This window comes from Scyliorhinus canicula, chromosome 25 (genome assembly GCF_902713615.1).
Source record: "Scyliorhinus canicula chromosome 25, sScyCan1.1, whole genome shotgun sequence".
NCBI lineage: Eukaryota > Metazoa > Chordata > Chondrichthyes > Carcharhiniformes > Scyliorhinidae > Scyliorhinus > Scyliorhinus canicula.
The window spans coordinates 150,466-163,325 of record NC_052170.1 but is presented as its reverse complement, the minus strand read 5'-3'; the positions used below and the strand labels follow the sequence as shown (position 1 = coordinate 163,325).

The 12,860-nt window shown below is 47.4% G+C and overlaps 1 protein-coding gene across 2 annotated transcripts in view; it reads right to left on the bottom strand.

Annotated features, from left to right (window-relative positions):
* LOC119957158 (calponin-1-like) overlaps positions 1-12,860 on the bottom strand; it is a 102,939-nt gene that overhangs the window by 43,577 nt on the left and 46,502 nt on the right. The window lies entirely within an intron of this gene.

The following is a 12,860-nucleotide window of genomic DNA, read 5'->3' as shown; positions in this document are numbered from 1 at the left end:
GCCCCAGGACCTCCCATAAGTATTCTCACTCCGCCCAGTCAAAGGCCCTCTCTGCATCCATGGCGACCACCGCCTCCACCTCCCTTCCCTCGGAGGGCATCATAATCACATTTAAAAGCCTTCTGAAGTTGCCCATTAACTGCCTCCCTTTTACCAACCCCGTCTGGTCCTCCCCTATCACCCCCAGCATACAATCCTCCATTCTCCAGGCCAAGATCTTGGCCAGCAATTTGGCCTATACATTCAGAAGGGAGATTGGTCTGTATTACCCGCATTGTTCCGGATCTTTCTCCCGCTTCAGGATAAGGGAGATTGAGGCCTGTGACATCGTTGGGGGACGTACACCTCGCTCCCTAGCTTCATTAAACGAGTCCAGGTCAGGGATGTTCCCCAATACCCGCCTCATGAACTTTACATCGTCCCAGTTCGGTGCACAAATGTTCACTAGTACCACTGGCATCCCCTCCAACTTCCTACTCACCATAACGTATCGGCCCCCCTAGTCTGCCACCCTGCTTCCCACTTCAAACACCACCCGATTATTAATCAGGATCGCTACTCCCCTTGTTTTGGAATCTAGTCCCGAATGGAATACCTTCCTCAGCCTACTCTGATCCACCACCTTCAGCATTGTCACGTCCGCCTTGAAACCAGCAAGGGCCGATCTCAGCACCCCTGAAAACTCTACCGGGTACCCATCTGGACCCGGGGCCTTTCCTGACTGCATAGCCTCCAATCCATCCACTACTTCAAACAGCCCAATCGGGGTTCCCAGCCTCTCCATCAACTCTTCCTCCACCCTTGGAAACTCCAGTCCCTCCAAAAACTGCCTCATCCCCTCCAGCCTGGCTGGGGGTTCCGACTCGTACAGCCTACTATAAAACACCCTGTTCACCCCCAACGGGTCCAAGATCGTGTTTCCCCCCCTCTAACCTTCACTCTTCCTATCTCCCTGGCTGCGTCCCGTTTCCTTAGCTGGTGTGCTAACATCCTACTGGCCTTCTCCACATATTCATACACCGCCCCTCTCACTTTTCTCAGCTGCCACATCACCTTCCCTGTCAATAGCAACCCAAACTCCATCTGCAGCTTCTGCCTCTCCTTCAACAGCCCCGCCTCCGGGGCCTCTGAATACCTCCTGTCCACCTCTGTCCATCTCTGCTCGCTCAGCCTTCTCCCTATGCACCCGTATTGAGATAAACTCCCCTCTCACCACTGCCTTCAATGCCTCCCATACTGTAGCTGCCGAAACCGCCCATGTTTGTTTTATCTCCACATAACTCCTATTGCCTCCCTCCCCGCACGTACACCTCCTCCTTCGCTAATAGTCATACATCTAATCTCCAGTGTGGGCGCTGCCCTCCCCCGACTCGCCTGTAGATCCCAGTGCGGGGCATGATCCGAAACTACTATCGCCTGGGTTTCGGAGCTGGAGCGGCGGCTGCGGACATTGTGGAGCATCCGTGTGTCGTGGGTACCACGTATACAGAGGTGGTCACGCCACAGGCTCAAACTCCACAGGCAGGAAGGGAATGGGTGACCAGCAGGCAGAGCAAGACAGCGGGGCAGGTGGTGCAGGAATCTCCTGTGGCCATTCCCCTGCAGAACAGATATACCGATTTGGATACAGTTGAGGGGAATGGCCTCTCAGGGGGAAACAGCAACAGCCAAACTCATGGCCCCACGGTTGGTTCTGCTGCAGAGGGGAGGGGGTAATAAGTGTGGCAGTGCAATAGTTATAGAGGATACGATTGTCAGGGGAATAAATAGGCGTTTGTTTGGCCGCAAACGAGACTCCAGGATAGTATGTTGCCTCCCTGGTGCTAGGGTCAAGGATGTCTTGGAGCGGGTACAGGACATTCTGGAGGAGGAGGGTGAACAGCCAGTAGTCGTGGTACACATCGGTACCAACGACATAGGCAAAATAGGGATGAGGTCCTGGCTGCAGAATATAGGGAGTTAGGGAGAAAGTTGAGAAGTCGGACCTCAAAGGTAGTGATCTCAGGATTACTACCGGTGCCACATGCTAGTCACAGAAGAAATAGCAGGATATATAGGATGAATACATGGCTGAATAGATGGTGTCAGGGGGAGGGTTTCAGATTCCTGGGGCATTGGGACCGGTTTTGGGGGAGGTGGGACCTGTACAAACCGGACGGGTTACACCTGGGCAGGACCGGGACTGATGTCTTTGGGTGGGGGGGGGTTAAACTAATATGGCAGGGGGATAGGAACCCTGTAAGGATTCAGAGCAGGGGAATCAAGAACAAGAGAAAAAGACAGAAAGGAGAATAAGGAAAGTGATAGGCTGAGCGATCATGGGCCTGTATTAGATAATAACACTGTAACAATAGTAGGGACGGGACAAGGAACGTTAAAAGGACTAGGGCAGCACGGTGGCCTAAATGTGAAAATGAAAGCAAAACCAGAGTCACAGCCCAGCTCCACCCACACAATGACATCACTGAAGCCATAGAACATAGAACATAGAACAGTACAGCACAGAACAGGCCCTTCGGCCCTCAATGTTGTGCCGAGCCATGATCACCCTACTCAAACCCACGTATCCACCCTATACCCGTAACCCAACAACCCCCCCCCCCCCCCTTAACCTTACTTTTTTTTTTAGGACACTACGGGCAATTTAGCCTGGCCAATCCACCTAACCCGCACATCTTTGGACTGTGGGAGGAAACCGGAGCACCCGGAGGAAACCCACGCACACAGGGGGAGGACGTGCAGACTCCACACAGACAGTGACCCAAGCCGGGAATCGAACCTGGGACCCTGGAGCTGTGAAGCATTTATGCTAACCACCATGCTACCCTGCTGCCCCATGTAGTAAGACAAAACATTTCTTAAAGGGACACTCCCATGACAGTAGAAAGGGAACTGTTGCCAAACCATGGCTTATAAGTGGAATTAGAGGTAGTACTAGATGCAAAGAAGAGGCTTGCAAATTAGCAAGAAAAATCAATAGACCTGAGGATTGGGAACAGGTTAACATTCAGCAAAGGCGGACCAGGGGATTTATAAGAAGGGGAAAATACAATTTGAAAATAAGCTAGTGGGGAACATAAGAGATATCTATAGGTGTGTAAAGAGAAAAACATTTATTAAAAACCAATTGTTGCTCCGTTTATCTGGCTCTAACTTTGGTCGCCTTCCTTAATCCTAATTATGTTTTGCTCTAGAGTCGCCAGGTATCTCTCGATACCGCCACAAGGTTCAAACCCAAATACTGATCAAAGAACCAATACACCAGTTAGTTAGTTCAAAGTCAATACTATTTATTTACACACACAGTAATATCTACTCATGCACAAATACCACAAACTTAAACTATCTCTAACGCTAACGCCTATACTTAACTTCGGATGCCCACTCAGTCAGAGGAACAATGGCTGTTGTTTGGATCTGAGGCTGTTGGGTGCGAAGGTGAAACAGGAGAATAGCTGAGGTCGTCCGTCTGATGGCGAGCGTTGACCTTGGACTTGCTTCTGGTGCAGCTGGTGGACGGGTCTCTCCGCTTCGAGAGCCGAGTCCAAGAGAGCGATTCTCTCTCGGGGGGCTTCTTCTTATACCTGAAGGGGCTTAGCGCGCTTCTGGGCGGGCCTTGAACTTGGCCCCAATTAATTGGACCGCATCTTGATCATCGGCATGGATCTCGACCAATAAAGGGGTGGGTGCCCTGATTGCTGGGCATGTCTTTGGTGGCCGTTGGCCTTGCTTTGTTCGTGTCTTGCTGGCGCCGGGGTGTCTGCCTTAGTATCAGTTACTTGAATGTTATTCCTTTGTTCCCAGAGATGGGCCATCAATATGCTAATTGACCTACAGTTTCAGTCTCGTCTGGGAGTTGCCTTCTCAATACACATCCAGGCTCTGTGCCTGCCTGCTTTCTTAGCATTGTCCATGTTTCCCTATAGTCTTTGCAAATATCCATTTTGTATTCTGGAAGTGGCCATCCCAGATGGCTACACAATGTAGGCCCCTTGCAGTCAGAAACGGGGGAATTCCTAACCGGGAATAAAGAAATGGCTGAGGAACTAAATTCATACTTTGCTTCTGTCTTCACAAAGGAAGACATGAATAATGTACTGGAAGTTCTGAGAAGCACAAGTTTTAGTGAGGAGCTGAAGGAAATTAGTATTAGTAAAGAAATAGTTGTAGGGAAATTAATGGGATTGAACAAAGAACAAAGAAAATTACAGCACAGGAACAGGCCCTTCGCCCCTCCCAGACTGCGCCGATCCAGATCCTTTATCTAAACCTGTCTCCTATTTTCCAAGGTCTACTTCCCTCTGTTCCCCACCCGTTCATATACCTGTCTAGATGCCTCTTTAGGAAAAGGGTGTTTGGCTTATGGATGTTGTTAGGAAAGTTACTAAGGATTACCGATAGAACACTGTATCTTTGGGGGGGTTACCAGTGTTGTAGTTGATAAGATGTCTACTGTGTGTTTATAAAATGTTAACTGGATTCATAGAATAAACATTGTTTTATTTAAAAATACTTTAGATCTCTGTTGCATAACACCTGGAAAGTGGGCCCTTGTGCTCCCCATAACCAAAATCTATAAAGGTTGTAGGTCAGGTGAACGCCATAATATACTTTGGTGTTCTCTAAACCCTGGCCCATAACAAAAGTCAGCATGGATTTATGAAAGGAAAATCGTGCTTGACAAATGTACTAGAATGCTTTAATGAAGATGTAACTAGTCGAGTTGACCAGATAAAACTGGTGGATGTGGTTTATTTAGGCTTTCAGGAGTGTTTCAACATAGCAGATCAATATATAAAGTTAAAGCGTATGGGATTACAGGTAGTGTCTTGCGATGGATAGAAAGCTGGTTAGCAGACAGGAAGCAAAAGGTTGGAATAAATGGGTCTTTTTCTGATTGGCAGGCAGTGACTAGTGGGGTACCGCAGGGATCTGTGCTCGGACCCCAACTGTTCACATTAGATATTAATGATTTGGACGAGGGAATTAAATGTATGATCTCTAAATTTGCAGATGATACAAAGTTGGGTGGGAGGGTGAGCTGTGAGGAGGATGCAGAGATGGTTCAACGGGATTTGGACAGGCTGAGTGAGTGGGTACATGCACGGCAGATGCAGTATAATGTGGATAAATGTGAGGTTATCAGCTTCGGTAGCAATAATAGGAAGGCAGATTGTTATTTGAATGAGTGTAAATTGAGAGAGGTGGATACTCAGCGAGACCTTGGTGTCCTCGTGCATCAGTCAGTGAAAGTAAGCACGCAGGTACAGCAGCTGCTAAAGATGAAAAATGGTATGTTGGCCTTCACAGTGAGAGGATTTGAGTATAGCAATAGGGATGTTTTACTGCAATTGTACAGGGCATTGGTGAGGCCACACCTGGAGTACTGTGGGCAGTTTTGGTGTCCTTATCTGAGGAAGGATGTTCTTGCTATGGAGGCAGCGAAGGTTTACCAGACTGATTCCTGGGATGGCAGGACGGTTATATGAGGAGATACTAATTCAGTTAGAATTATATTCATTGGAGTTTAGAAGAGTGAGAGGGGATCTCATGGAAACTTACAAAATTCTAACAGGATTAGACAGGGTAGATTCAGAAAGAATGTTCCCGATGGTGGGGGAGTCCAGAACTAGGGGGTCATAGTTTGGGGATAAGGGGTAAACCTTTAAGGACTGAGGTGAGGAGAAATTTCTTCACCCAGAGAGTGGTGAATCTGTGGAATTCACTACCACAGAAAGTAGTTGAGGCCAAAACATTGTGTAATTTCAAGAAGGAATTAGATATAGCTCTTGGATCAAGGGATATGGGGGGGAAGGGGGGATCAGGATATTGAACTTGATGATCAGCTATTTTTTTTTTTTATAAATGTTTTTTTATTGAGTTTTCATATTTTATATATGACAAATTACAAGTTATTAGAGAGAGAGAAAAAAAAAAAGGAAAACACAAAAATTTAACATGAATATTTACAGGTAAGCATCTTCATAACAATAATTGTGGCCGCCCCCTTTAGCCAGCATACATATTTTACATTCCCCAATATGGCCGAGGCACATGTTTATAGGCATTTATTTATAGTTTGGTTTTGGGCCTTGGCTTGCCATCAAACCCCCATACCGAGCCCGTAGCCCCCCCCCCCCCCCTCCCCCCGGCTACCTTCCCCCGATTCCCGTCCATTTTCCCCTGGTTCTTGGCCACCCGACTATTCTTCCTCATGTACGTTGGCCACAAACAGGTCCCGGAACAGTTGCATGAATGGCTCCCACGTTCTGTGGAAGCCGTCGTCCGACCCTCGGATGGCGAATTTGATTTTCTCCATTTGGAGAGATTCCGAGAGGTCGGACAGCCAGTCTGCAGCTCTGGGTGGTGCTGCTGACCGCCAGCCAAACAGGATTCTACGGCGGGCAATCAGGGAGGCAAAGGCAAGGGCGTCCGCCCTCCTCCCCAGGAATAGATCTGGCTGGTCTGAAACCCCGAAGACCGCCACTATCGGGCATGGCTCCAGATGATCAGCTATGATCATAATGAATGGGGGACACGGATTGAAGGCCCGAATGGCCTCCTCCTGCTTCTATTTTCTATGTTTCCCAAAGATATGGCCTTGCTCTTGCCATAATAAACCTTGGCACTGAAGGCCTGTTCGAACTGGTCGCACCAATAGATCCAAGCAGATGGTGATGACATTGTCCATGTATAGACAGGCTTGTATTGGTTACTGCTTCCACATATCCTTCTCACTCACTCTTCTGGGTGCTGGTTACTGTCTTCCAGGTCCTTTTTCAACCACTTTTATGAAGGGTAAATCATATTTCACTGTAACTAGTGGGGTGTCACAGGGTTCTTGGGCCCCAGCTATTTACAATCTATATTAACGACTTGGTTAAAGGATAGAAGGTTCTATAGATAAATTTACAGATGACACTAAAATAGGTGGAACAGTAGGTTCACAATGATGAAATAAGAACCTTACAAATTGACATAGATAAAATATGGCAGATGGAATTTAACATGTATAAATGTGAGGTCACCCATTTTGGTGGTAAAAATGGGACGGCAACTTATTATCTAAATGGGGAGAGACTTCGGGGAGCTCCGGTGCAGAGGGATCTGGGTGTCCTTGTGCACGAGTCACAGAAAACGAGAATGCAGGGACAGCAGGTAATAAAGCCAGCGAATGGATTGTTGGCATTTATAGCTAAAGGAATAGAGTCTAAAGGTAAGGAAGTGTAATTGCAACTACACACGGCATTGGGGAGACGGCACCTGGAGTATTGGGCACAGTTTTGGTCCCCTTGTTTGAGGAAGGATGTAGTGACATTACAGACAGTTCAGAGGAGGTTCACTAGGTTGATTCCAGAGATGAGGGGGCTGTCGTACGAGGAGAGATTGAGCAGTTTATGCCCATACTCTCTCGAGTTTAGAAGAATGAGGGGAGATCAAATCGAGGTGTACAAGATGCTGAAAGGTCTGGATAGAGTAGACGTGGAGCTGATGCTTCCTCTTGTGGGGATTCTAGAACGCGAGGTCATAGTCTCAGGTGAAGGAATAATTACCTGCTCCTGCTCTTAGTTCTTATGTTCTGAGAAAGAACTATTCTGTCTAATTCCACCTTCCAGCTCTTGGTCTGTAACCCTGTCGGTAACAGCACCTGAAGCACAAATCTGCTGTTCTTGATTAATGAGGGGATTTCTTGGTTAAGGGGATCAGGGGTTATTTGGAGAAGGCAGGAGAATGGGGATGAGAAACAAATCAACCATGATAGAATGGTGGAGCAGACTGAATGGACCAAATGGCCTAATTCTGCTCCTATATCTTATGTTCTTGTAGGAGGTATCATAGAATTTACAGGCAGAAGGAGGCCATTTGGCCCATCGAGTCTGCACAGGCTCTTGGAAAGAGCACCCTACCCAAGGTCAACACCTCCACCTTATCCCCATAACCCAGTATCCCCACCCAACACTAAGGGCAATTTATCATGGCCAATCCACCTAACCTGCACATCTTTGGACTGTGGGAGGAAACCGGAGCACCCGGAGGAAACCCACGCACACACGGGAAGGATGTGCAGACTCGACACAGACAGTGACCCAAGCCGGAATCGAACCTGGGACCCTGGAGCTGTGAAGCAATTGTGCTATCCACAAGGCTACCGTGCTGCCCACGGTACTTGCCACAGTATTCCCAACATCTGGGCTGAGATGATTGGCCTCCAACAACCATACTCCTTTGTGCTGGGTATGACTCGAACCAGTGAAGAGTTTCCCTTTGATTCCCATTGACTTGTTTTGTTCGTGCTCCTTGATGCCACACTTGGTCATATGCTGCTTTAGTGCCAAGGGCAGTCACTGTCGCTTCACTTCTTGAATTCAGTCCAATCTCTCCCTATAACTCAGTCCCTTGAGTTCTGGCAGCATCCTTGTAAATCTCTTCTGTGCTCTCTCCAGTTTAATATAATCTTTCCTATAGCAAGGCATCCAAAACTGAACACAATACTCCAGGTATTCACCAACGTTCTGTATATTTGCAACATAACTTCCCAACTCCTATACTCGCTGCCCTGACTGATGAAGGCCAGCATGCCAAAAGCTTTCTTCACTGCCCTATCTACCTGTGACTCCGCCTTTAGAGAACCATGCACCTGAACTTTGAGGTCCTTCTGTTCCACGATACTCCCCAAGGTCCTACCATTCACCGTGAAAGTCCTACCTTGATTTGACTTTCCAAAATGCAATACCTCACACTTATCTGTATTGAACTCCATTTGCCATTTCTCGGCCCACTTCCCCAGCTGATTAAGATCCTGCTGCAATTTTTGATAACCGTCCTCACTGTCTACAATACCACCTATTTTCTTCACCTGAAGAAGGAGCCGTGCTCCGAAAGCTCGTGTTTGAAACAAACCTGTTGGACTTTAACCTGGTGTTGTAAGACTTCTACCTATTTTAGTGTCATCTGCAAACTTACTGATCATGCCTTGTACATTCACATCCAAATTGTTGATTGTAGATAACAAATAGCAATGGGCCCACACTGACCCCTGAGGCACACCACTAGTCACATGCCTCCAGTCCGACAAGCATCTTTCCATTACCCTCTGCTTCCGACCATAAAGCCAATTGTATATCCAATTTGCCAGCTCGCCCTGGATTCATTGTGATCTAAACTTCCAGAGCAGTCCACCATGTGGAACTTTATCAAAGGCCTTACTGAAGTCCACATAGACTACTTCTATAGCCCTGCCCTCATCAACCTTCCTGGTCACTTCATCAAAGAACCCCTAACAAATTTGTACGGCATGATCTCCCGTGCACAAAGCTGTGCTGACTACTCCTAATCTAACCCTGTCTTTCCAAATGCCTGTATATCTTATCCCTCAGGATCCTCTCTGGTAACTTACCCACTACAGATGTGAAGTTTACTGGTCTATAATTCCCAGGTTTTTATTTGCAACCCTTCTTAAATAAGGGCACAATATTTGCTACCCTTGTCTTCTTGCACCTCACCCGTGGCTAATGATGATGCAGATATCTCAGCCGGGGCTCGCGCAATTTCTCCTCTAGCCTCACGCAATGTTCTTGGATATATCTGGTCAGGGCCAGGAGATTTATCCACCTTCATACATTTTAATACATCCATCATCTCCTCTATTGTAATGCAAACTGTCCCCAATATATCGCCACTAATCTACCCAGGTTCCCAAGTCTTCATCTCTTTCTCCACGATAAACACAGGAGCAATATTCATTGGGAACCTCGCCCATCTCCTGCGGTTTGTGCATGGGACATCATTCATTGAGAACCTCGCCCATCTCCTGCGGTTTGTGCATGGGACATCATTCATTGAGAACCTCGCCCATCTCCTGCGGTTTGTGCATGGGACATCATTCATTGGGAACCTCGCCCATCTCCTGCGGTTTGTGCATGGGATATCATTCATTGAGAACCTCGCCCATCTCCTGCGGTTTGTGCATGGGACATCATTCATTGAGAACCTCGCCCATCTCCTGCGGTTTGTGCATGGGACATCATTCATTGGGAACCTCGCCCATCTCCTGCGGTTTGTGCATGGGACATCATTCATTGAGAACCTCGCCCATCTCCTGCGGTTTGTGCATGGGATATCATTCATTGGGAACCTCGCCCATCTCCTGCGGTTTGTGCATGGGACATCATTATTGGGAACCTCGCCCATCTCCTGCGGTTTGTGCATGGGACATCATTCATTGGGAACCTCGCCCATCTCCTGCGGTTTGTGCATGGGATATCATTCATTGGGAACCTCGCCCATCTCCTGCGGTTTGTGCATGGGACATCATTCATTGAGAACCTCGCCCATCTCCTGCGGTTTGTGCATGGGACATCATTCATTGGGAACCTCGCCCATCTCCTGCGGTTTGTGCATGGGATATCATTCATTGGGAACCTCGCCCATCTCCTGCGGTTTGTGCATGGGATATCATTCATTGGGAACCTCGCCCATCTCCTGCGGTTTGTGCATGGGACATCATTCATTGAGAACCTCGCCCATCTCCTGCGGTTTGTGCATGGGACATCATTCATTGAGAACCTCGCCCATCTCCTGCGGTTTGTGCATGGGACATCATTATTGGGAACCTCGCCCATCTCCTGTGGTTTGTGCATGGGACATCATTCATTGGGAACCTCGCACATCTCCTGCGGTTTGTGCATGGGACATCATTATTGGGAACCTCGCCCATCTCCTGCGGTTTGTGCATGGGACATCATTCATTGGGAACCTCGCCCATCTCCTGCGGTTTGTGCATGGGACATCATTCATTGAGAACCTCGCCCATCTCCTGCGGTTTGTGCATGGGACATCATTCATTGAGAACCTCGCCCATCTCCTGCGGTTTGTGCATGGGATATCATTCATTGGGAACCTCGCCCATCTCCTGCGGTTTGTGCATGGGACATCATTCATTGAGAACCTCGCCCATCTCCTGCGGTTTGTGCATGGGACATCATTCATTGGGAACCTCGCCCATCTCCTGCGGTTTGTGCATGGGATATCATTCATTGGGAACCTCGCCCATCTCCTGCGGTTTGTGCATGGGATATCATTCATTGGGAACCTCGCCCATCTCCTGCGGTTTGTGCATGGGACATCATTCATTGGGAACCTCGCCCATCTCCTGCGGTTTGTGCATGGGACATCATTCATTGGGAACCTCGCCCATCTCCTGCGGTTTGTGCATGGGACATCATTCATTGGGAACCTCGCCCATCTCCTGCGGATCCACACGTGTCCACTTTGGTCCCTCGTGGTCCTATTCTCTCTCTATTCTCTCTCCTTTAATATACTTAAACAATCCCTTTGGATTCACCTTAATCCTCTCGGCCATCCTCATGCCCCCTTTTTGCCCTCTGAATTTCCTGCTTGAGTATAATGCTGTATCCCTGTACACCTCCAGGGAATCCCTTAATTCCAGCTACTTGTACCTGAGCCACGCTTCCTTCTTTTTCCTGGCCAACACCTCAATATGTTTTGTCATCCAGGGTTCCCTACTCCTGCCAGCCTTGTTCTTCACCCTAACAGGAACAAGTAGACCCTGAATTCTCGCTATTTCACTTTTAAAGGCATCCCACCCTCGAGGTCCTGCTTCTTAACCTTTCTCCAAGCTCTCTATAATCACTGTTAATAAAATAACTGCTGCCTTACAGCTCCAGGGTCCCAGGTTTGAGTCCGGTCTTGGGTGATAGTATGGAGTCTGCACGTTCTCTCAGTGTCTGCGTGGGTTCCCTCCGGGGGGCACCGGTTTCCTCCCACAGTCCAAAGACGTGCAGGTCAGGGGGATTGGCCAAAATAAATTGCCCCTTCCTGTCCAAAAGGTTAGTTGGGGTTACTGGGTTATGGGGATAGGGTGGAGGTGTGGGTTTATTAGGGTGCTCTTTCCAAGGGCCGCTGCAGACTTGATGGGCCGAATGCACTGTAAGTTCTATGATTTAATATGAATATTCAAGTTCCTGTCAGCCAGACTTACTGTCCCAGACAGTGTCAGTTATCAACGGACCACCATTATTGAAGAGAATGGATTTCATATTGCAGTGCAAAGTGTTATCGTAATTCCATTGTACTCTCACAAAGAACCGGTAAAGAGACCTTCTAAAAGGTTTAAGAATCTGATCTTCCCTCAGTTCAGTTCCTTCTGTCATTAATGCTCTTACCTTATTTGGTCAGTGTTTAAAAAGGTTCCGTCTGGTATTTTCTCTGACACACTTCCAAAAGTGGGAGAAATCATGCTTCTGTTTATAATTCCTTTCAGCTGCAAGTGCTTCACATGTCATTTGCTAAACATTCAACCTTTAATATGACAAATTGGTTAAAACTGTTCAGAATGAGAGCTTACTGGGCCTCCAGAAGCTGCCCCACAGCATGCATGCTGCAAGTAGCTGCTTCAATCCAAGACACCATTGTCCCCTATTGGTGAAAACAGCTGAGAAGCACCCAGAGAAACAAAGAACATCTCTTCATATATTTAAAGAGACATTTATATTACAGAAGGAGGCCATTTGGCTCATTTCTTCAATAATTGTTTACTTAACCATTCCAATGTATCTAAGCAGCAACAGACCCTCAAATTTTGATTTAAATAAATTTATTCAATCAGTTTACAGAATTTCAGTACAAAAGGCAGCAACAACAGACCTTTTACTGCCATAGCCAATGTACATTGTTTTTTTATAAAATGAGGCTGGTGACACCAAGTTTATTTTAATACATATTCTTGCACATCAAGTGCAGGAACATTGGAAATGCCACAATAATCAGGGGAGAAGAGCTTGTATCTGCGGCGAGGTCCTACTAAGTACACAGTTCCTTTTGAATTGCATCAGACATTA